General features: G+C 41.2%; 1 protein-coding gene and 1 long non-coding RNA gene across 9 annotated transcripts in view; both read right to left on the bottom strand.

The window, feature by feature from the left end:
- LOC307203063 overlaps nucleotides 1-23,966 on the bottom strand; it is a 188,764-nt gene that overhangs the window by 116,520 nt on the left and 48,278 nt on the right. The gene's annotated exons all lie outside the window — the stretch shown is intronic.
- The window catches only part of NEO1 (neogenin 1), a 104,942-nt gene that overhangs the window by 80,609 nt on the left and 367 nt on the right, over nucleotides 1-23,966 (bottom strand). The window lies entirely within an intron of this gene.

Genomic DNA, 23,966 nt, shown 5'->3' with positions numbered 1-23,966 from the left:
GTTTGTCCAGATCCTTTGATAAAAGAAGGTGAAATGGAAGCCAAGAGTTTTAAGGTGTTTGGCTTGAGTCAAACTATCTGACAGAAAGCATGCCTTCTAAGGACAAACTTATGCTGACAGCACCATTCAGAAAATTCTTTCCGTGTTCTCTGATGAAGCTTGACAGTCAAAGGACAATGAGATGCAACACAGCATCAATACCAAGAAGAGAGCCCTTCCTCAGAGAAGTGTCTCCTTTCAAACGCCAGCCATGAGAGTTTCAACCAAACCAGGTCCAAGTGAAATATAGGTCTCTGAGACAGAAGGCCATCTTCAGAAATGAAGGTCAAGGAGGGGATGCTGTCAAATTGAATAAATTGGCATATTATGGCCTCCAAGAACAAAAAAGAAGGCACAAAGAAAACAGATGCTCTTTATTCCCTTACTCTTTTGGCCACCAGAGGAAACAGCAGAAACACATACAGATGGCTCAGAGACCACAGGGAGAATAGAGCACTGACTGCTTCCACCTTTTGATGCACATATTGGGAGAAGAACCTGCTGACTCGGTGGTTGGACAGAGACGCAAACAGGTTCATAATCGCCTTCCTGAAATGTGTAACCAGGTGCCTGAAGGCTCCCGGATGGAGCTTCTTACTTCCCATGCTGCATCTGTTACCTGCTGAGCCAATTGCCCTGATTTTTTTCTTCTTTTAGATGCTCTGCCTTTGGAGTGTCAATATATTGCTTGCCCAAAGGAGACAGAAATAATGAAATCAGGAAAACCCAATCCTTGGCCTCTGAGAAAGACATGAACAAAGCAAATAACAATAACCAACTGTAGAACTTTTTGACAAAGCAAATGGCAACAAGAAGGATAATTCAATGGAGAGGCAATGACAAGAGACAGCGCTGGGTGACTGTGCCCTCTAGCCTTGTTTGCTAGTTATTCTGATGCAACAGCGACTTTATAAAGCATCACACTCACAAAGATCTATAAAGCCAACAGAGTAACAAATAGAAATAGCTTTTGCTGTGGAAAAAGGGAAGATACTACAAACATCATTGGTCGCTTTTTGAGACTCCTTACAAGAAAAAACAATTAAGGGCGAGAAGTTATCTCTAAGTGACCCCGTCTTTCAACTTACCCTAGTTTCCGTTTCAGTTCCATTTCTTATGAATATTTTCCTGAGGTAAACAATGCTAACTCCAGTCTGAGTGATCAAAAATTATTGATGTGGGGGAGATATTCCATTTCCCTGAGGATCTCAACAACATATTTTGCTGGTGCTTTTCAGAAAAAACAAAAAATGTAAGCAGTTCCACTCAAAAGCTGTTCAGGAGCACTGAATGCCATAATGAAATCCAGAAGGCATTAGCACTTACAAAGTTTGAATTATAAGAGCTCAAAGCTCACAATATTCAGAAAAGAAAAAAGGGGAAATCGGTGACAGTGATTTGTTTTCCTAAGACAATACAGTTTGTCTGAAAAACCTTGTATACAAAAAGGCAGAACAGAAGCAGAAGTTCTCATTTCCCAATGATTTCCTGGATATTTTACAATTGTTTCCTTTCAGGAAGTTTATGTAGTCTATGCAGTTCCAAAACTAATAATCTGCTTGAGAAGTAAGCTATTCAAATACACCAAAGTTCCATTCCTAGAACGGAAACAATGAAAAACGTCTGGCTCAGTGCTAACAGTACCAGTTTTGTTTTGTGAAGTGTCTATATCAGGAATCATGCACATTCCCATGAAGTGTCCTTCAGATCTCCACAAAAAATTAGAAACATACCTGCATCATCTGTCAATCTGTCTCAGAATTCATTTGCATGGAAACAAGGCTATGCAGCACAGACATAAGTCTAGCATTGGTGGTATGCACCTAGTCTTAAAATGCTACTAGCTGGAGAACTGAGAGCAGAAAACAGAATCTGTCCCATTTACAGGCAACAATGCACCTAGACCTACTGTTTCCCTTCCCCCAATTTAGACTAGGAGTTAAGTGAAGAATTATACCTCAGTCGGGAGAGCATGAGACTCAGTCTCAGAGTCGTAAGTTCGAGACCCATGTTGGGCAAAAGATACCCGCATTGCAGGCAGTTGAACTAGATGACCCTTGTAGTCCCTTCAAAATCTACAATTCTGTGATTATATTATTCTGCTTTTCCCTTGAGAGAGAATGGCCATCTTTAAAATCAGTGCATTCCTGGGCAGATACTAAAGCCAACAATCTCCTTAAGAGCTGAAACAGCTGTAACACCCTCTAGAGTACTATTCTCCCCAAAGTATCCACTGAGGATGTTAAGATGTCCCACGAAGGAATAAACAAGAGGATGAAGTGGGCCACTCTGCAAATGTCTGCTAGAGAAGCTTTCTCAGAAAGCTAAAGCAATGGAAGCTTCCCCAATAAAATATGCTTGGATAACCTCAGGTATTGGTAGCTCTGCATTCCAAAAGCCATCTAGCTAAGATACAGAGTAGTAGTAGTAGTAACATTAACATTTCTATAATGCCCTTCATTAGGGACGCAGGTGGCGCTGTGGGTTAAAGCCTCAGCGCCTAGGGCTTGCCGATCGAAAGGTCGGCGGTTTGAATCCCTGCGGCGGGGTGCGCTCCCGCTGCTCGGTCCCAGCGCCTGCCAACCTAGCAGTTCGAAAGCACCTCCGGGTGCAAGTAGATAAATAGGGACCGCTTACCAGCGGGAAGGTAAACGGCGTTTCCGTGTGCGGCTCTGGCTCTGGCCAGAGCAGCGATGTCACGCTGGCCACGTGACCCGGAAGTGTCTCCGGACAGCGCTGGCCCCTGGCCTCTTAAGTGAGATGGGCGCACAACCCCAGAGTCTGTCAAGACTGGCCCGTACGGGCAGGGGTACCTTTACCTTTACTAATGCCCTTCATCCAAGAACCACAGGGCAATTTACAATATGAAAACACAGACTTTGACCTTTTTTTAAAAAAAAAAGTCATAAAGAGGCAGCTCTGATGACACAGGATCTTAGAGCCCTGGAGGCACAATGGTGCCCTTGAAGACTTTCATACCCACAAAGCTTCTAAGCACCCCCTTGCTTACCACCACCAACCTCCTTTTGAAAAGTACACAGAGATGAAGGAAAAATTCAACGACATCCTCTTTCTTCACTTCTTTCAGCTCTATGTGCTTTTCAAGGCACAGACCTGTCCCTGAGTAGCTGCATGGAAATGGGGGCAACTGAGAGGGTAAGACAGAAAGGGGTATGATCTCGGAGTTGGGAAAGCAGAGAAGCCAGGGGGAAGAAGGGGGGTTCACAAGAGTGAGAATGTAGTGCAAAGGGGGGGGGAGTTCCCCAGTAGGATCCTCTTTAAAAATTGTAATTTTTTCACAAGGTCCCCCCAACCGAGATCCACCAAACCATAGATCACATGCATCTCAGTTGAATGAACAGTTAGAAATGTGGATATGACCTTTTCACGTGCTGCCATGATTCAAAAACTTTGATCCAAGGCATGAATCTTTATTAAAGCCCCTAATTTCTACAAAGGATCCCCTGAAAGCCACCACAAGGTCCCAAGACATTTCTGTACCCACAGATGTGTTATGTGATTTGATGGTGAATTTGTTGTCAACCTTGTCTTTGATCAAATATTTTTGTGGTCCAGTTAAATCCTAGTTATGGAATTTCTTTACTTTAACCAATGCAAGCTTTCATGGACTCATAGAATTGTAGAGCTAAAAGGGACTCAAAGGGTCATCTAGTCCAGTGTTTCCCAACCTTTGGTCTCTAGCTGTTTTCGGACTACATTTCCCACCATCCCTGACCACTGGTACTGCTAGCTAGGGATGATGGGAGTTGTAGTCCAAAAGCAGCTGTAGACCCAAGGTTGGGATACACTGATCTAGTCCAATCCCCTACAGTGCATCAATCTCAATCATGCATGACAGATGGCCACCCAATCTCTGTATAAAATCCTCCAAGGAAGGAGAGTCCACCACCTCTCATGGGAGTCTGTTCCATTGCTGAACAGCTCTTACTGTCAGAAAGTTCTTACTAACGTTTAGTCGGAATCTCCTTGGAGGAATCAGTCAGTGAAAAATTATACTTACTTTGTCATGGGGGAAAATAAGTGACTTGGAGGGAATGGAAAAATATAAGAAGAGGTCACAGTGCCAACAACATTATTTCAAGATTCCAAATGTGTCCCTGGGCCCAAAACAACCAGAGGATCTTTCAAACATCTACATGTGTGCCACTCCTGCTCCAGAGGAGTGGGTGTGCAAGGGCAAAATTAACTGGAAACACATTTTGGGACTAAACTGCAGACTGGAGTGAAGGATACCTACTCTGCATGCAAAATATGTAGCTTTTCTGTTGACAGCACCCACAAAGATGAAGTCAGCAGCACTGTTTTGAAGTCTTCTAAGGGATCAAATAAAAGTTCCATTAAAGTCTAAGAAATATATTGGCCTTCCATATTGGTATTCTGACCCCCCCCCCCCAAAGCAGACTAGAGAGTCTGTCCAAAGATTATTTTCGATGTGGAGATGTGAAACCAATCATGGATAGCAATTAACCCTTATTATCTACCCCATAAACATCTATGTTAGGGAGGAACTTCCTATCTCTCATATTGGAACACAATCCCTGTACGTCCCTAGAAAATCTAATGGTATTACTTAAACCATTAGTAGCACCTGCTAAGAGCTCTGCTCCCTAGAAACATGTTTCTTTGAAACATGTGGGGGAAGTTCCAAGCTTAGTTGCATTAGTTTTGAAATCCACCGTTTTCAAAGTTCATACTTTATCAGGAAACCGTTGCTTTAAAAGAAATGGAAGATTTTGATATTATCCCCTTGAGGACAAAGGAGGAACCATGCAGTACAAGCATATGGCTCATTCAACTTTGGGCACATAGCAAAAAAAAACTTTTCATTACGTTACAACTAGCTAAATATAAAGAAAAATACTTCTGACTAATAACACTAGTATTATACTAGAAATGTTAAATTATTTAGGGCACTTCCAAGCTTAGCTGCAATGCAATTGTGAAATCCAGTCTTAAGTACACAGTCACTTTATTATTTCTCTGTATGACATAACTGTTTTCCCACTTCTGGGGAGGAACACCCTAGCATAGCTTTGGTCACAAGATGGCCAGAGGAAGAATACAGTAGAAAGATGTACATGAACTCAAACATCTGTATGACAGTCCTATCCTTTGATAAGAAAGCAGACATAGTAACCAAGAACTGCTGCCATCAGAGGTCTGATGAAAGGATATTATCAGAATATGTGACCAATTGAAAGGTGTTGGTTTTCTAAAGAGCATATGGGTTGACTGGATCCATATTTCATAGGCTTTGAGAGTTTAACATTGGACATAAGGACAGCAGTTATCAAACTGAGGCAGGTCCCCACTGGAAAGGCAGCATAATAAACTGACTGGCATTGAGAATGGCTGCGTTCAAAAAGTTCATACCATTGCAATGAGTGGCCAAGGCTCCTGAAGAAGAAGCTGCCAGGAGGGGCCACTCCAGCTGCTCCAATGGCTCTCTCACACAACCATGGAGTCCTCTAATAAAATCAGACTGGAATCCCACTGCTGGGCTGGGACTAGGATTGTCGTCAAACAGTACTGCACTTTGGAGCACAGCAGCAGTATGAATCACTCAGGCTGCTTTTATCTACTCCAAAATCTCAGCACAACTCCTCTTCTGTGTCAAAGAGGTTTATTATATTGAGCTTCAGAACAGGCATAAGCTTCTGCCAGTTTCAGACTTTACAGCAATGCAATAAACCTCTCAAATTCTCTGCAATTCACACAGAGGAAAATTTGCTCAAGAAAGGGCATCTGAGCACAGTTGGATGTCCTGCTTGCCAAAAGCAAACACATCTTTGGAGGTCTATTCCAGAATGATGGCAATTCCTGCTTAGCAAGAGATATTAGTATTATTAAAAGTTTAAAAACAGTCACCCAATCTCTTTTGAACAAAGCTGTTTCGTTTCTATTTCAAGTTCTAATTAATACACTGAAGAAATACATTCTTATTGTTATAGTAAAAGCACCACTGTATACAAACATAAAACTGCAATTCTATGATCTAGGTTCAGGCCTGAAATGGGCTCATGAGACAAGGAAACATCAGAATACAAAACTGCAGTAAATACTTTGCAAGGAGCTGAATAATCATGGAGGAAATGGTGTTCATGGAAAAGCCAAGGCAGACATTAAAAGTAAAGAGCCAAGCAAGTTCCAGTTCCAGTTTTACAGTCAAGCAGTATATAAATGTAGTTAAATAAATAAATAAATAAATAAATAAATAAATAAAAAAACAAGACCACAAAAGGTGGGTTTTGAAAATGTATTGATGGCACCAAAAGTATGGAATATCCTCTCTAGAACTCTAACAGGCTTCCCTCTACCTGCTTTTAGACATATTAACATTTATTAAGACAAATATTTGGCTTGTAATTTTATACTGTTTTAGCTGCCTTTATAAGGTTGCTGCTCTTTTTAATGGCTACTTTTTAATAGTGATTATAGTGTTTGTATTAAAAAGCATATACGCACACTACTTTGTATACATTTTTGTAGGGGGGGAAATAATAACCCAAAATATAGAAATAATAATAACCATCATCTACCTTACTATATCCCAAGTACCTAAAGGTCTACAGGAACAATAGGGGTCACTTGTTCAAAGAGATAATTTGCATGTGGTGTGAACGTCCAAGAGCAGCATGGATGGAGTTCTGGCTTGGCAATGAAGCCAGGCAAGCTCGTGAACTGTGTACAAGGAACAGACTTGCTAAATTATTATTTTCCATTGAATAGTTTTTTAAAAAATCCAATAAGCTCAGAACAGTGTTTGCCTACGTACCCCAATTTTATCCTCACAACACACCTTTGGAAGTACATAAGGGTGAGAGATAATGACTGGTCCAAAGTAACACAATGACTTTGTAGATGAGCAGTTTAAGCCCAACCCTATCCATACAGGGTTCAACCCACTCCACACTAACTCTTAAGTGAAGCAAACAGGTGTTAGAAGACCCAAAACCTTTTTTTAAGATGCTCCTTAAGCTACTAGGCATTGAAGCACCTAAATCAGGCATGGCCAAAGTCAGTCTTGGGGGCCTAATCCTAAAAAAAAAAAGCTCAACAACTTTGGGCTACAATCTTCAATCCTAAAAAAGCTCAGAAACTTTGGTCGGCCCTCACACATGTTCACTTCATCAAATCTGGCCCTCTATGAAAAAAGTTTGGGCACCCCTGACCTAAACTAATTCAGTGACTGAGAAAGACACTGCACTTAACAGATGTATTGCAGTGTGGTGACCATGGGCTGCAAATATTAACCTGGATCATCCTGACTTGCAGTAACTGCTTCATTCTAGTTCTATCAAGCAGTTAAAATTAGAACCCCTCCTCTAATTCTCTTACGTATTTAAAGCTACTTGTTCAGGTATCTGAAGAAGTGTGCATGCACACGAAAGCTCATACCAAGAACTAACTTAGTTGGTCTTTATGGTGCTACTGGAAGTAATTTTTTTATTTTGTTTTGACTATGGCAGACCAACACGGCTACCTATCTGTAACTGGAACTATGGAAGGCACCACATTGAGCCGCATGAAATGGAAGTCCATCAACCTCACCAAGAAACTTGCACAGGTACAGAGTGTTATCTTCTTTCTTACTAAATGCAAGAACCTGGACATTATACCCAAGGGTCTTAGAATTAAGAACCCTCTACAATCCACGTATCCCACTGAATATGCAAGGAAACTATGCAGCACTTTCTCTAAGAAGCTGCCCAAACATCTGATCAGCGTTCTCTACTCTAGGTATCTGAAGAAGTGTGCATGCACACGAAAGCTCATACCAAGAACTAACTTAGTTGGTCTTTAAGGTGCTACTGGAAGGAATTTTTTTATTTTGTTTTGTTCAATAAAGTTACTGCCAGTTTTTACTCTGTGTGGGCTACCATTTCCCTTCTCTATTCCTCACTGTGGCTATAAAGGCCTGCATATGGGTCAGTAGGAATGCACAAGATCCAAGCATGACTTTCTATTAATATATTGTTTTCTATACATTCTATTCTCACCTTCCTGGGAATAAGTTCCACTGAATGCAAAAAGACCAACTCAATACTTGCATTTCAAGTTAAGCAAGTTTCCACAACCCTAATTTCAAATCTGAATAATATGAATGATTAAGGGCGAGTCCATAGAACTATTAGGGGAAAGGTCTACTAACAAAAGAAAGTCAGTTTTCAGAGAATGACATTTTGCAGCCATTTCACTCAATGGATTTTTAGGAGACTGTTTTCGGTAATAATTTTTCTAACCCAAGAGAACACTGGCTGTTTTGTTTGAAACTGCCAAGAGCTACACACCAAGATCAGACTTTCCCCCCCTAAAGTATACAATCCTAGCTCACTTCACACAAGCTTCCTTGTTCCTGCTTAAGTGCTCTCTTCTGTGAAGCAAGGCTTTATGTGCCCACAGTGGAAAAAGCCCACTAGTTTATTTCCCTTTCAAGATGTATGCAGTTAATTAAAGTGTAAAGTAATACCTGTTTTGAAAGTTTGGCACAGAGAAGTGACACATTCTTTTAAGTTGGGACCATTGCCAAGAGGAGGTCAACTTACACTCAAGGGTCCTGAAAACTATTTCGGGGGGGGGGGGTGGATTTTGCACATTGTTAAAACGCTAGAATAATTAATTTGGTTACTACATTGTGTACTGTATTTAGTTTTAAAACATTTTAAGGATTTGAACATTTAGCAGCTAGATTTGGCTTTCAACTTATTTTTTCCTTGGAAGAACATACCCTTCCATTTTTTTTAAGGTGATTTGAAAGATATCAAATCAGTAAGAAGGCCACTTAATTTTCCTATCAAACAGGCACAAATAGACATCTGAAAGCATTTACTAGAGTTTTGAAGAGTCATATAGATAGACTTAAGAGCAGCATGCTCCAATCTTCCTCACGTCACTTCCCTCATGTTATGCTGCTGTATTTGAACCTGAGAACAGTGTGCACAAACTCTCCTATCTGTAGCCGATTATGATCATGACATAGTTAGAAAACCAAGTTCAATAAAACATATACTTTGAGATTCAGCTTTGCTTACATAAAGATGTGTTAAGGAGAAAAAGTATCTCATATGACAACACTCCCTTTAAAATACCAAATGTGCAATAAAATGTGCATGAAAGAACAACTTCAGATCAATTTTTAGACAACTAGTATTCTCAAAAATGTCTGCATGAAAGAACGACTTTAGATCGTTTTTTAGACATCTAGTATTCTCAAAAACCAAGCTTATTACTCAAAGATGCACTATCAACTCTAAGGAAATGTTATGAGAAGCATAATATCGTGTGTATATATGCAAATTTCCCTGTGAAATTGGCATTCAATGAACATGCCTTGGATATATCCTTTACTTTCCATTTGAATGAAGAAAAGTTTCCCTTATTGACAAAACTACACTGAAAAAGGGCCATAGTTTAGTGGTATAGTGTAAATGCATGCACAAAGTAACAGGATTAAATCACTAGCATATCCAGGAAGACATGGGAAAAACCCTACACGAAAACATGGAGTCAGTGCACAGTAGGCAATAACAAGTTAAATAAGCCAATCATTAGACTCCATATAGGGCAGCTTCTTATGTTTCCTCAATTCCGTTAATCAATATAGCTGTTTTTACTCACTAAGTGTGTATGTGTCACTATTTTGGGGTCAGATTGAATCACATACCAGCAAATTCAGGTTGTGCAATTACAGTTAATTTTTATACCTACCGCCCACTAATGCATCTTTCTTGATGGTAAAATTTCCTTACTGCCCACCAGTGCTCGATGGAAGGAGGATCCAGCTTGTGCTGTAGAACCCCCTACCATCCACCTAGAATCCTGAAACACCCACTAGTGGGTGGTAAGGACCAGGTTGACAACCCCTGGGCTAAAGGATTGCTTCTAGCATAGAAATGCAATACGATCATGTCTTCCAGAGGGGTTACGTTCCAGAGGTGGCATGTATATACAAAAACACATATACTCAAACCACTCTCTTGGACCCGCCTGTGTAAGCATTTTCCCCCTTTTCGAAGCTGTGTGCCAAGTGGGACTTGCCCCACCCCACCCAAAGCAAGCAGAAGAGCTTTTAAGCCTTCTGCCTAGCTTACTGGGCTCTGCAATGCTCTCAACAGGCCTCCAGGAGGCTCTCACAAGATTTTGCAGGACCATCCAAGTTCCTGCAAGCCTCTTAGAACCCAGTAAGCAAATTTGAGAGCTCCAGACTGCATTAAGTTGAAACTAGACATGTTAGATGTGTGTAAATTGTGATCACACTGTAATTTCCTAAGCTCTGATCAAGTTACGTTCATGGATACAAAATTAAAAGAAATTTATCAACAATTAACATATACTTTGGTTTCTATCCACTAAAACTTCACACAACCAGAGTAAAGTTACCTCATCCCCCAAGGAAAAAAGTCTCTTTAGCTGCAATCACTTCCATTCAAGACATGGGATTTCTTTTATAGCCCAAACCACACTGCAAACCACTTGCCAGATCCCTACTGAGGGCCTCAAATATACGTCAGCTAGAACATGGAGTATAAATGAAATGAATATATTGGAAACAGAATAAGGAGGTTGCTCAGTTTTGGGAAGACTAAGAGCATGATCTAGCCAATTCAAGCACTTTTAAGTCCCACTGAATCCAACAGTAGCTAAACATGCTCTAAAATGTATCCAACTACAGTAAAGAAAACTGGACTTTTAAAAGTGCTGAGCTTTGATTGATTTTTTTAAACTTCATGGTATTTTTGTTTATCACACCAAGTTTGATTTTCATTTTGTATGCCAGCAAGTCACCTATCCTTTTAAAATTATTTTAAAAAACAATTATTAAGACAATATGACAAATTAAATAGTAAACATTCAACTAATTCTACATCCACAACCATTTTAACAATTCAATTTTGCACCACAGCATATGAAAACAGAGAATTCAAGAGAAAACACATAGTCTTTTCCCCCCTCCAAAATAAAATAGGGAAAAGTGAAATTGCAGAGATCTCTTTTGAGGTCAAAGTGAGGCACTGCCCTGCCTGCCAGCCCCACAGCTGTTAATCTTGACCCCAGGCATGTGGCACCATTAACTATAGCAAACTTCAGCACACAGCAGAACAGCCATGATGGACCAGCAGTTATTCGGCACATGGCCACGGGAACAAAAGCACAATGTCTGGTCACCATTCCCCCCCCAAAAAAAAATGCAGCAACAATTTCTATTTATTTATTTATTTATTTATTTAGAGAATTAATTTGGTTCTTTTTGCATTTTGAGGTATTTGAAGGGTTATAACCAGCCATAGCAAAACAAGCCATACAAAGACCACAGTGGGACTTAAGTTTAGTCATGTAAAGGACAGTAACACCCAGTGAGCTTCATGTCTGAGTGGGATTTTGAACCCTGGTCTCTTAGGTCCTAGTCCTACAGCCATTCTAACTTCTATACCAGCATTTCCCAACTGGAGGCCATATGGCAGGAGGGCCAGGGCATGAAACTAGGGGGCCACAGAGGGAAATGAGAAGTGAAGACTGTGTCTCCGTCAGGCACCACATACTGCAACTATACTTCTGGAGGTACTCACAATCAGGGAACTCTTAGTCACAGGCACCTGGAGCACTGCTAAATTCAAACGCTGACAAGAATAGATCAAAAGTTCAAGTCAGTCTCCCAAACAGCCTACACATTGTGGCTGAACTTTGTGTTAGATGTCACTGACCACAATAAAACACCTCCACATCATACCACCAGTATAATGAAATGTTAAGGAAAGAAAGCAAAGACAAAACACCAACAGCACCCCAACAAATGTAGAATCATAACATTATTGAAATCTTCTGGAAATAAAGTGCAGGAATATATCTGGATGCACATGCTCTAAGAAAGATATGCTTAGGGAAGCAGGGGTTCCATTGTTACCTTCCCCCAGATATAAATATGGGAATTAATAATGTATCTTTTGTGTAGATTTGCCGAAACAAATAATAAAATTGACATAAAAGATGGGAAATTCCTTCATCCTGGTTCAGTGCCTGATCAATACAGTTGGCAACCATTTGATGCACATCCAATTGACATGTGACCACCAATGCATGGGTCCTTTTGGACCCAGAAGAGGGCAGAATGGTGGGGGGCGTAACAGATCCATAATGGGGCAGAACAGCTTTATCCAAGCTCCACTAATGCACGCGGGGTTCAGGAACAGAACTCCCGTGCAAAATGGTCACAGCCTGTGTAAAAAGTGTTGAGAGAATCATTTTTCATCTCCCTGTGCTCTCATCCAGCTCCTGGCCTAGGAAATGATTAAATATAATAGTTGCCAATATCATGCCATTATACAAATCTATGGTGCACCCCACACTTGAAATACAGTGTACAGGTATGGTTGCCTCACCTCAAAAATAATACGATAGGGCAGCAACTCCCCTATGAATAAAGGTTACAACATTTGGGGCTTTTTAGTTTAGGAAAAAAGATGAATAAGGGTAGACATCACAGAGCTGTATAAGATCATGCAAGGTGTGCAGAAAGGGGATAGAGATATATTGCTCCCTTTCTCATAATACTAGAAGCCAAGGCCATCTAATGAAGCAAAATGTTTGACAATTCAGACAGACAAAATACAGTACGTCTTCACTCACTACACAGTTCACTAGCACAAGATGTATTGATGGTCACTGATTTGGATAGCTATAAAAGAGGATTAGACATATTAATGAATGATAAGGCTATCAATTACTTTCAGCCATTATATCTATGTAGTACCTTCAGTGTCAAAAGTATTATGCCTCCAATGCCAATTAATGAGAATCATAATTGAGGAGAATGCTATTGTGTTCATATCCAGTAGGCCTCAGGAGCAGCAAACATGAGAGTTGTGTGCCTTTCAATAAATCACTACATCTGAATCTAAGCTCTCTCCACCAGCATTTTTATGAAAATCATGTCCCAGGCAATATCAGAGTGAAGTCAACATGTGTCTACCCATTAGGGGACAGCAATTTTATTCATGTCCCATCCTGGAGTATGCATAAGGCAAACTCTGGACCCTGGTGATGTAATTGCCTTTCCCAGTGATGTAAACTTTCACCCCCTGTTTTCCTTGTCACAGTGTGGGTCCTAACCGCAATATTCTTTGATATATCTGAGGGGGTGAAAGCAACGGTAGGGAGGGTTCAATCAGTGACAGGAAAGATTTCCCATAATGCCTCAGTCACAAGAGCATATTTGGAGACTGCACCCCTCCACACAACTTCCACCTCTGGAATTACCGGGGGGGGGGGGGGAGTGCAAGTAATCATCAGGTGGGGAGGGTTTAAGATGCAATATGGCCCTTAGGTCCCACTCCTCTCCCATTAACACCTTCAGGGCAGGGCATCAAGAGCCTAGAGGCATCATAAATAGAGAAGAGCCAGTGAACATCTTCTTGGTTTGCTTTTAGCAGAACAATTTCAAATTGGCCATGGGAGTGCATCCATCACTATTATATATGCCAACTGGTTTGTAAAAACAGCATTTTCTAGATATAAAAACCAAACCACTTAATTACCTGAAAAGTTTATTAACATAGAAAGTGGTCTTGAGATTGTTTGTTCAGGAAGGTAAAATTATTCACCCTTTATCCAGAGAAGAGACATTTCACAGATAGGTCTGGCACAATATCTTGGTAATACAATATAAAATTTGAGTATATTGTATTTCCATATACCATCAAACTGTTCCTAGTACTGTTGCCTTCTTGTATGACTTCAAAACTTTACACTTCAAATCTTGCCATCACAGACCTAAAACCATCAATTTTTTCAATTGGTCATCAGCATCTTGTCATCAAATAAGGCAATTCCATCTACTATATTATATGAAATACCGTATTTTTCGCTCTATAGGACGCACTTTTTCCCCTCCAAAAATGAAAGGGAAATGTGTGTGCATCCTATGGAGTGAATGCAGGCTTTCGCTGAAGCCTGGAGAGCGAGAGGGGTCGGTGCACATCGACCCCTCTCGCTCTCCAGGCTTCAGGAAGCTATCCGCAAGCCTTGGGAGCCCGGCGGGAACTCCCGCCGGGCTCCCAAGGCTTGCAGATAGCAGCCTGCATCCCGAAGCCCAGGGAGCGCTGCACAGTGCACCCCAGGCTTCGGGCAGATATCCGCAAGCCTGGGGAGCCCGCGGGAGTTCCTGCCGGGCTCAGAAGGCTTGCAGATAGCAGCAAGCTCCGGGAGTGAAGGTGAGGTTGCACGCAATCTCACCCCTGATCCCAGACCCGTTCTGGGGACTGGGGTCGGGGGAAGCTCGGGCTTCCCCCGCCCCAGCTCCGCGGCTAAAAAGGAACCAAGACCGCGAGTGGGATGGCAAAGCCACGCACAGCCTCTCCCGGCTGAAGAGGTTGTGCGTGGCTAAAGAGGAAGCCAAGACAGCCAGCGGGGTGGATCCCGCTGGCTGTCTCGGCTTCTTTGCTCTTTGGGGCTGGGGGGGGGGGGAAATAATTTTTTCCCCTTTATTTCCCCCCCCCAAAAAAAAACCTAGGTGCGCCCTTTGGTCTGGTGCGCCCTATAGAGCAAAAAATACGGTATATTCAGGGATGTGGAGTCTTACACAGTGTTATTTTCATCATGCACCAGAAATTTACATCATGCACCAGAAATTTACAACAGGCACAGCATCATTGTAGGGTACTCAAAAATACAAGAAAGCACTAGATAGAGAAAAGAATAATACATTGGGGGAAAGAATCTGAAAGGTAATATGAAACTGTGGAAGGATGAACCTATGCTCACTAGAATCCATACCATTGGCTTCATATGAAAGGTTTCCTATCACCATTTCTGCAGATCTGAATATAAGAAACTAACAGAAAAGCTTCAACTTTGATGAACAGAGTAAGAAATTTTGGGTGTGAGACCAGGGACATACATTCCTCAGTATTTTGGAGACATATGGGTTTTACAATTGAAAAAAATATTTTAGTAAAGTTGAATAGCAATATAGTCAGTGAATATCATAAAATTGTCAGCCTGAATCTGCAGATTAAGTAGGAAATCTTCCCTAGCTACTGAAAGCAATACCATTTCACATTATGTAAGTGAAACATAGATGGATGTGGAGTCTGACTATAAAAATATAGATAGGAGTTCAACATATGAAGAAAAGTCTAAGTGAGAAGCAAACCTTTCCTGGACATAACCATTCATATATAGGATGTAGCTTTTATTTTATGCAAGGAAGGTCTCTGCCAGGAATCTTGTTTTCTGAAGCATATTCTTGAGAGGTGCTAATGTGCCATACAGTAATTACAAAATTGTGTCTTCATCCAAATCACAGAAACTAATCCAATGAGAAAAAGAATCAAACTACTCAAAGGAAGCTTGAACCAATAAGGGGTAGTGGTTAGAGTATTGGTATACCAGGGTTGAAATTCTCATTCAGCCATGAAGCTTACTGGGTGATCTCAGGCCAATCACAATCTCTCACCCTAAGCTACCTCACAGGGCTGTTGTGGAAAAGAGGAGAACCATGAGCTTCTTAAAAAGAGCTAGAAAATAAATTAAACAAAATTAAACAAATACATTATATTATGGTGTGTACATATAGCTATAAGTGTAGTCATCAACTGAATAAAAAAGCTGCAAAGCATCTTCAGCTCAGGATGGCCATAAAGGGTATGTCAATGTGCAAAGGTCATTATGTCCTGAATAGACAATCCTTGCTTCAGCTGCAGCACATTTCAAAGAATTTTAGATAGAACTGATATTTTAAATCAGAAAGCAGACAAATCCTGATGAAATGAGACCGTCAGTAGATTCCGGGGGTCTTTCCCCCGCAATCCTCCTTTCTTTGCCACTTCAGAGGGCACAACATGAACTTGGTAACAATCCATGAGAATCCCATCACAGTAACAAGGACAAACACTGAATTGGAAACTGTTTCCTCACATCCTATCTTTTCATTGGTAGCTACGAGGCGTGAGCCTGTCTCACACAAGCATTTCCTCAGGTAGGGGCTTTCCCTGTCCTGGTAGTATAGTTCTGTTGCCTCAGGTCCCAAGATTAACGTTCTACAGCACCTACTATAGCTATTATCTCTGCTCTGCCTGGGAGCAACCTTTATGGAGCTGGAGAATATATTGGTATGCCCAGTAATCAGTGCTGCTATATCACTTCCTCTTTTCTTTTCTGCAAAATACAATGCGGAAGTGCTGAAGAGCTCCCTTCAGCATGGCTACTGACAGAATATCACAGGACATTTTGACAACTTCAGTTTTTGGAGTAGCCATGGGTATGAAAAATGTATTTCATAATATTTTTTGTATTGTACAGCATTAATAGGGGGGGTGACCCTCCAGTAAAAACATCTGCCCTATTTTCAGACAAAAGGAGATAAGCATTTGAAGCCACTAGACTGGACAAAGCTCCACTAGAATTACCGTATTTTTTGCACCATAACACTCACTTTTTTCCTCCTAGAAAGTAAGGGGAAATGTCTGTGCGTGTTATGGAGCGAATGCCTACGGATGGCGGGGGGATCTGCTGCAGTCGTGAGCAGAGGATCCATGGTTCCTCTTCCTTCCCTCCTCCGTGGCTTGCTTTGAAACAGCAAAGCGAGAGAAGAGCCGCTGAGTGGGGAGGAGAGAGGGACAGAGAGCCTGCTTCTTTAAAGGAGCAAAGCGGGAGAGGAGAGGAGCCTTCTCCTCTTATACCACTCTTCTGCATTATTAACAGCATCTTTCTCCACCCACCCCACGCGTGTTCCTTGTCCCTTGAGTGCTTTTCCTTCCCTCCCTACTTAAAACATGGTTACAAAGCACGGATCCAAATGGATCCTCAGGATTTTTGCACTGGGTCACCCCAAATTCACCATCAGATCACATAGCATGTCCATGGCTACAGCTTGCACCAAAAAAATCATGCACCCACTGTTGCCTGGGGCCGCAGTGGTGCAAAAACGTGGTTACAAATCATGGATCCACATGGATCCTCAGGATTTTTGCATTGGGCTACCCCAAACTCACCGTCAAATCACATGTCTGTGGCCAAAGCATGAACCACAAAAATCATACATCCGCTGTTTTGTTTAGAATATTTTTTTTCTTGTTTTCCTCCTCTAAAAACTATGTGCGTGTTATGGTCGGGTGCATGTTATAGAGCGAAAAATACGGTAAATATATTGTCCATACCTCTAATGCCCCTTCAATGGTTCAAATGTAAGTTTGCTTCACTCAAATTTACACCAACAAGCTGCAAGACTCATCATCGAAACAAAATAAAAAAAAATCCTTCCAGTAACACCTTAGAGACCAACTAAGTTTGTTATTGGTATGAGCTTTTGTGTGCATTCACAGAAGAAGTGTGCATGCACACGAAAGCTCATACCAATAACAAACTTAGTTGGTCTCCAAGGTGCTACTGGAAGGAATTTTTTAATTTTGTTTCAACTACAGCAGACCAACACGGCTACCTACCTGTAACTAAGATTCATGATGTCACTCATCATGTCACTGCTCCCCATTAACAGCATGTAATTTAGAAGTCATTCCTTTTCATAGCAGCAAAGGATCAAGCCCCTACCTCAGTATTCTTCCCTCCAATATCCCTGGATATTACAGAAAGAACAGAAACTATGAAACATATCACAGCTGGATATTAGACACATCTAATGGTTACACATGACCTCGCAACTGCAAAAGGACACTCTTTGACCATACAAGCAACAGCTCTCATTAATGTATTAATGCAACTTGAGTGATTTCACAACCTAGTGGCCTCTTTTCATGCTTATCAGCAAACAACAATGAAGAATTTGGAAAACCTGCTTCAGGATAACCAAAAGGATTCATTTAAAGGGGTACATTTCATTTAAAGCATATGTACCAAATCCTGTCAGTTGTCATGGAAATATTGCATTTAAGGACTATTGGGGTTTCTTTAGTCTACTAAGATTCATTGCATGCTCATGTGAAAGATGTCTAGTTATGCTTCAGAAATTGTGAGAAAAGTTTATAGGAAGATTTTCTAGTGAAGCTGGAAAGAGTCCTAATGAGCAGAATGGTTTGTTGTATGCAGTGCTAGACACTAGCGCTGAGCCAAAACTGGAGAAGGCGGAGGGCAGCTTCATGAAAAGCTTGCTCAGATTTGAAAAGAGGGGGCCCCTTTTGGCTTTTTTTCAGGAAAGAGTGCAAATGGGCTGAACACTGCTCAGAAAAAAACCCTGGATTACCCATGTAATTAGTAATGGAAACACAGTCTTCATGTGAACCTAGTGGTGTCAGCACATAACTAAACTTAACTGGTTACAACGCACCAACAGTCACATGCATTGTGTGATCCCAAATTGGCTAGGCTTAATCAGCAAAAACAAAATGGCGAAAAGTCATGTGGTGATCAATACATACAGCTTCTTACTGAAACTGATGTACCATTTTAATTTACATGGTTATTATAATGAGAAAAATATTTTCTCAAAGTGTTTGTTTGTTGCATTTATATTTCATTTTGTAAGAAATAGGTTGAAGTCTATCATCTTAAAGGGCCTTTTAATGTTTAAAGAATTTCTAACTGAGCCAGACTTTCTATTTTATGCATCACCTTATGATTTAACCAAATGGTATTTTGGGGTACTTAGCATACCTCAAAGTGATTAAACATTTGATGTTTGTGTGCCCAGAAATAAACTCATCTGATACAACAGTTGAAAAAGATGTAATTTATGATTTAGGCAAAACTGCATAGCCTGTTGCTCTTAACTAGGAGTAGGCTGCCTTTCATGGGCTACTCTCACCCACCCAAATGCCTATGGCTCACTGAGGTGTTTAACATGACAAAGCAAGAGTACACCTCAAGATCTCTTAACTACTAAGGCATAACTAATTTGGGAGACTGGGAAAAACTACTTGGAATTAACTCAGTAAGAAGTGAGCTAAAAATCCCACCAGGATGCAAGGGAACAATAATGAATTCCCATCCTTTTCTTAGCAACCACGAAAGGCAGAGCACACAACAGCAGCAGATCTGCATCTTCAAATTTCACCTTATTATTTGTTCCCACAAACCAACATGGTCTTCTGAAGGAGCATTCCCCTTGCCCTGATCACTCAAAACATTGTTAGTGCAGAAAATGTATATACTGCCCCTTCCAACCAAGTCCCAAATCTGCATAGCCCTGTCCTGGATTCTGCTTCTTGCTTAAACTGTGATACAGAACATCCTAAGTGTGTAACTACTGGTACTTCAAACTAGCTTTTTCAATATAGACTAGCAAAATGTCTGCATGTGTGACAGATTCCTGGAAGGGTCACATCATGCAGGGTCACATCAGCAAAGGTTAGGCCACTCAGTGTCAGAGTTTAAGGACATGTTTCACCCTATTTGTAGCTTCTGGACAACCTCACCCATGTTTCACAGTCACACAAGAGTGTGACAAAGTTTGGAATTGATTTCTGGACAGGTGGGGGAGGAAAGGAGAGTTCCAATTCTTATTCTTATTCTTAATGACATATATACCGCACCCATCTGACAGGGTTGCTCCAGCCACTTTGGGCAGCTTCATCTAACTTCCACACCACTATCTCATTCACCTCATCCATTACTCATTTTGCTCTCTCTGCAGTCTTAGAAAGTCAGCTATATAAGCTAATCGCCAAATGGCACCTTAAATCTAGGTTGTGGTCACCATAACAGAATATCTAGGCCCCATTTTTCCCCAATGGAATTTGTTATTATGATTCATTTCATTTCTATAGCACTTAGACTTTTAAATAAAAAATCTCAAAGCAGTTTACAACACATTAAAACATCAAATAAAACAATCCAGAAAAAAACAAATTCAAGCTTCAAGTAAAATATTTCAAATCCTTCTCTAAGTGACATTTTGCTTTCTCCATATGTATTTACCTTTTTACCGTATTTTTTCGTCTGTAAGACGCCCCCATGTATAAGACATCCCCTATTTTTGGGGACTCAGATTTAAGAAAATGGGGGAAAGACACTATCCGTGTATAAGACGCACCCTAATTTTTTACATTATTTTTAAAGGGATAAAACCTAGTCTTATACATGGAAAAATACGGTAATTTATATAGCTGCCCCATAACAGAAGTATAGTGGTACCTTGGGTTAAGTACTTAATACGTTCCGGAGGTCCGTTCTTAACCTGAAACTGTTCTTAACCTGAAGCACCACTTTAGCTAATGGGGCCTCCTGCTGCTGCCGCGCCGCCAGAGCACAATTTCTGTTCTCATCCTGAAGCAAAGTTCTTAACCTGAAGCACTATTTCTGGGTTAGCGGAGTCTGTAACCTGAAGCGTATGTAACCTGAGGTACCACTGTACTCTTGGAAGCCAGTGTGGTGTAGCGGTTAGTGTGTTAGACTAAGCTGGGAGATCAGGGTTCAAATCCTCACTTCATGACGCTCACTGGGTGACCTTGGGCCAATGACAGCCTCTTAACCTACCTCATAGGGTTGTTGTAGGGATTAACTGAGGAGGTGGTGAACCATGTACTCCTTGGAGTAAAAGGTGGGATATAAATGCAATGAATAAGCTCTTCTGCTTACCTGCTTAAGAAGGCTGGAGGGGCCAACCAGATGGAGATGTCAGTTGCCAACCTGGCACCCAGAGATCTCTCCATGGTCGCAATTGGACCTGTGCTAGTCACAAAACATGCCTGGCACCTGGGGAATTTCAAGTACTGTCTCTTTGTTATAAAGGCAACAGCTACAGTGATGAATGATGAATGTGTGAGGAGAGTTCTTTCACCTATCTCCTATCCACTTCTGCTTCACTGACACTACCAAAGAACAAGGGAAACCATCTGGGGTGGCTTGGCTCTGGGAAACACTGACCTCCATGCATAACCCATCCCTCCCATATTGCCCCAAATTTCTACCACAGGAGACACCCCTACATCTCTGTTCAAAATGATGAACATGAAGGATAACTCAAAATGCCTATTCTACCATTCAATTACTAAAATTGCGAGATTGGATAAGGCATAGTCTAAAACAATCAGATTATTACTGAGATTTCCTTTTTAGATTCTCCTTAAAAATTGGGAACTCAAAGGGTAACCCTAAATAATGGGATGTCGAAACTTCTGGTAGCCAACACATACTTCCCCCTCCCTAAATTATAAGTCAAGGCACACATATGGGGAAAAGGTTTACTCCGAGTATGTCTAGAGGAAGAATTACCCACCATCAGAAGAGTCCACCACCCAGTATCTCTTCATGGTAGGCATCTGGCTGTGTGCCCAAACTGAGAGAAGCCAAGCTCAGAGTCACTTATGAGTCAGACAGCCCACCTCCAAGAGCAGGTAATTCTGCTGCAGCAGAAGCAGTAAGTTCCTTCCCTGCTAAAGCAAAGATACAACAAAATTGCCCCCCACCAGGGAACCTCAATGGAAGAAAAGACACCCAGGACAGTGACTCATGCAGAAGCACAGCAGTAGCCCCTTCCACAAGTTGATGTGAGGAGTTCCACAGGAGCCTATTTTAAATATTTATTGCAGCACACTAAGAGCATGTTAATAACAAACTGTGTAGAAATTGTTTGGTGAAGATGGTCCTATGATACCCAAAATTTTGACTATTGGAGATGACATAGTCAAAGATACATCAAGAACTTATAGCAGTGTGACATTTATCCAAATAGTCAAAACTTGAAACATGAAGTCTATCTCATAACAGAGGCAAAGCAGAACATAGTAACCAAGCTGAGCATAGGATAGACTGTTGGGCTGTTGGGATTTCATTGCCTTTTTACATATTTTGACTCACACCTTGATTTGAGAGTTAGGAAACTTCCCAGAGCAGCCAGGAACATGCATCATTAACTGCATATAGATGATAATGCCTATTTTTAATGTTCTACTTACAAAACTGTTCTATATTCTCTCATTCATTGACCACTGATAAAAAACAGATTTCCTTAAATTGGTGTTAAGTTATACAGCTACACCCACATCTCTTTTCCCACTTCAGAACTTATTTCAAATATGCTTCAATCCACTTTTTATCTTAATACCTTAAGATAAACCACCACATCATAAGGAATAACACACTTTTAACAAAAACTGAAATGGTGTTTTAGTAACTCCAGTTTAGTATATCAATACTTTGAAATTTGTAATCCTCCAAGACATTTGGGGAAAAACCCCAACTCATTTTGTTCTTTACAGACAACACATGTAACACATTAGCCTACATGTTCTGTGATTTACAAACTGAATCTCAGTCTGAATTGCATATACATATTGTAAGACTCCAAACCCCCCCCCCAGCAAAATAGAAAAGCAGCTACTCTTAAGTCAACTTTCCCTGCGCACATACACTTTACAACTGCACAAGAAAATTGCTAGAAACTCATATAGATATCATTTCTACTGCTAGTATTCAGATTCACTTTCAATTGTTTTGCTATTGGCCACAACCACAGAACACAAATGTAAAGCATACCAAAAAGGTAACACAAAAAAACCTACATACGTAAAAGGTGGAAAATCAAACCAATGAGCAGCGTCAATTTCAATTATTCAAGTCAGCATATTAGCACCAGTAATTGAACAAATAGTGGGGAGTATATTTCAGAACACTTTTTAGCTCAAGATTTTTGGAATAAGCAAAAAGAAAATTAACCAGCTGATTTCCCCCCTCGGTATCTTAATGTCAGTTTTACCTACTTAAGAGACGTTCATGACTATAATATTGGACCTACATAACATGCATGGCTATATTACAGTATGTTAATCAGACTGTTAATGTACCTTATTTATGATAGTATAAGCAGCCACCTAAGGGCCCAGCTTAATAACTTTCCAGAAGCATAATCGGGCTACAAGCTGATTGTTTGGAATAAGCACCATGGAGCTCAGTGCAATTTGCTTCTGAGTAAACACACACAGGATCCCACTAATGTAAGCAGGACATAAGTACACACTGCTAAATCCAACAGAAGTTAAAGCACATTTCATGTTTATGGTATTACAACTCACACCACTTCCACTAGTGGGGGCGGGGAGGGAACGTGGGGGGGGGGCTGAGGGGAAGGGCACTGTGGACAGTAGGCTGGTTGTCTTCTTGAACACACCTGAGGCTCTTTGATTTTAAGAGAATTTCTCTCACCAAACTCAATTACTACAGAGAGAGAAAGGGGAGGGGTAATTCTGGCGAAGTATTCATTGATGAATACCAAATTGAAGGGATGGCTTTGCAGTGGCTGCCTCTCCTTCCTGTACAACGTAGTAAATGGCACCAGCAACTGATTACTACGGAGGTGTGCAGTGGCCTCTGCTGGCACATTAAACGTGTCCAACACTGTGAGACTCTTACAAGTGGAAGTGACCTCTTTTTAACAAAGCAAAACAAAAATCCCAGCACAAAAGAGGAGGAAAAACACGCCGTGAAATAAGGAGGAAAAGATTTGTGTCACACAACCTATACAAAGCTGTCTGGATCTCCAGGTTTTGTTTTTTGTTTTATTAAGCTAGCAGCTTAGAAGATAGACCCACACTAAAAACAACACACAGGGAGCAGGACTGGGGAAAGGAGGGGAAAAAATCACTGCCCACTCCTAGCGCGCTGCGCAAGGCCACTCGCTGTCTGCGGCAGCAGCAGACCCTCCACAGCCACCCCTATAAATACTCCCTTTGCTCAGAGGCATGCAGGACAGGATCCCGTTGTTGTTGGCGTGTGTGTGCGCGCTGTGTTTTTCTTTTTTGAGAACGGGGAGGGCGGGGGGGGGGGTAAGAGGAGAGAGAGAGAGAAGGCAATTGCCCCCTTTCGGCGCAAGTTATTAATTAAAAAGAAATCGCAGACCCCACCCCCCCCCACCCCAAAAGCACGGAAATGGCCCTCGGCAACACCGTCGCTTATTGATAAAAGCTAGAACTTGACGCGGTAGTAGCCCTCCTTCCCCACAACATGCCAGACACGGAACC

Source organism: Podarcis cretensis (assembly GCF_951804945.1).
Source record: "Podarcis cretensis genome assembly, chromosome: 14".
Taxonomy (NCBI): domain Eukaryota; kingdom Metazoa; phylum Chordata; class Lepidosauria; order Squamata; family Lacertidae; genus Podarcis; species Podarcis cretensis.
Note: the sequence above shows the minus strand (reverse complement) of the source record. Positions and strands in the feature narration are given on the sequence as shown.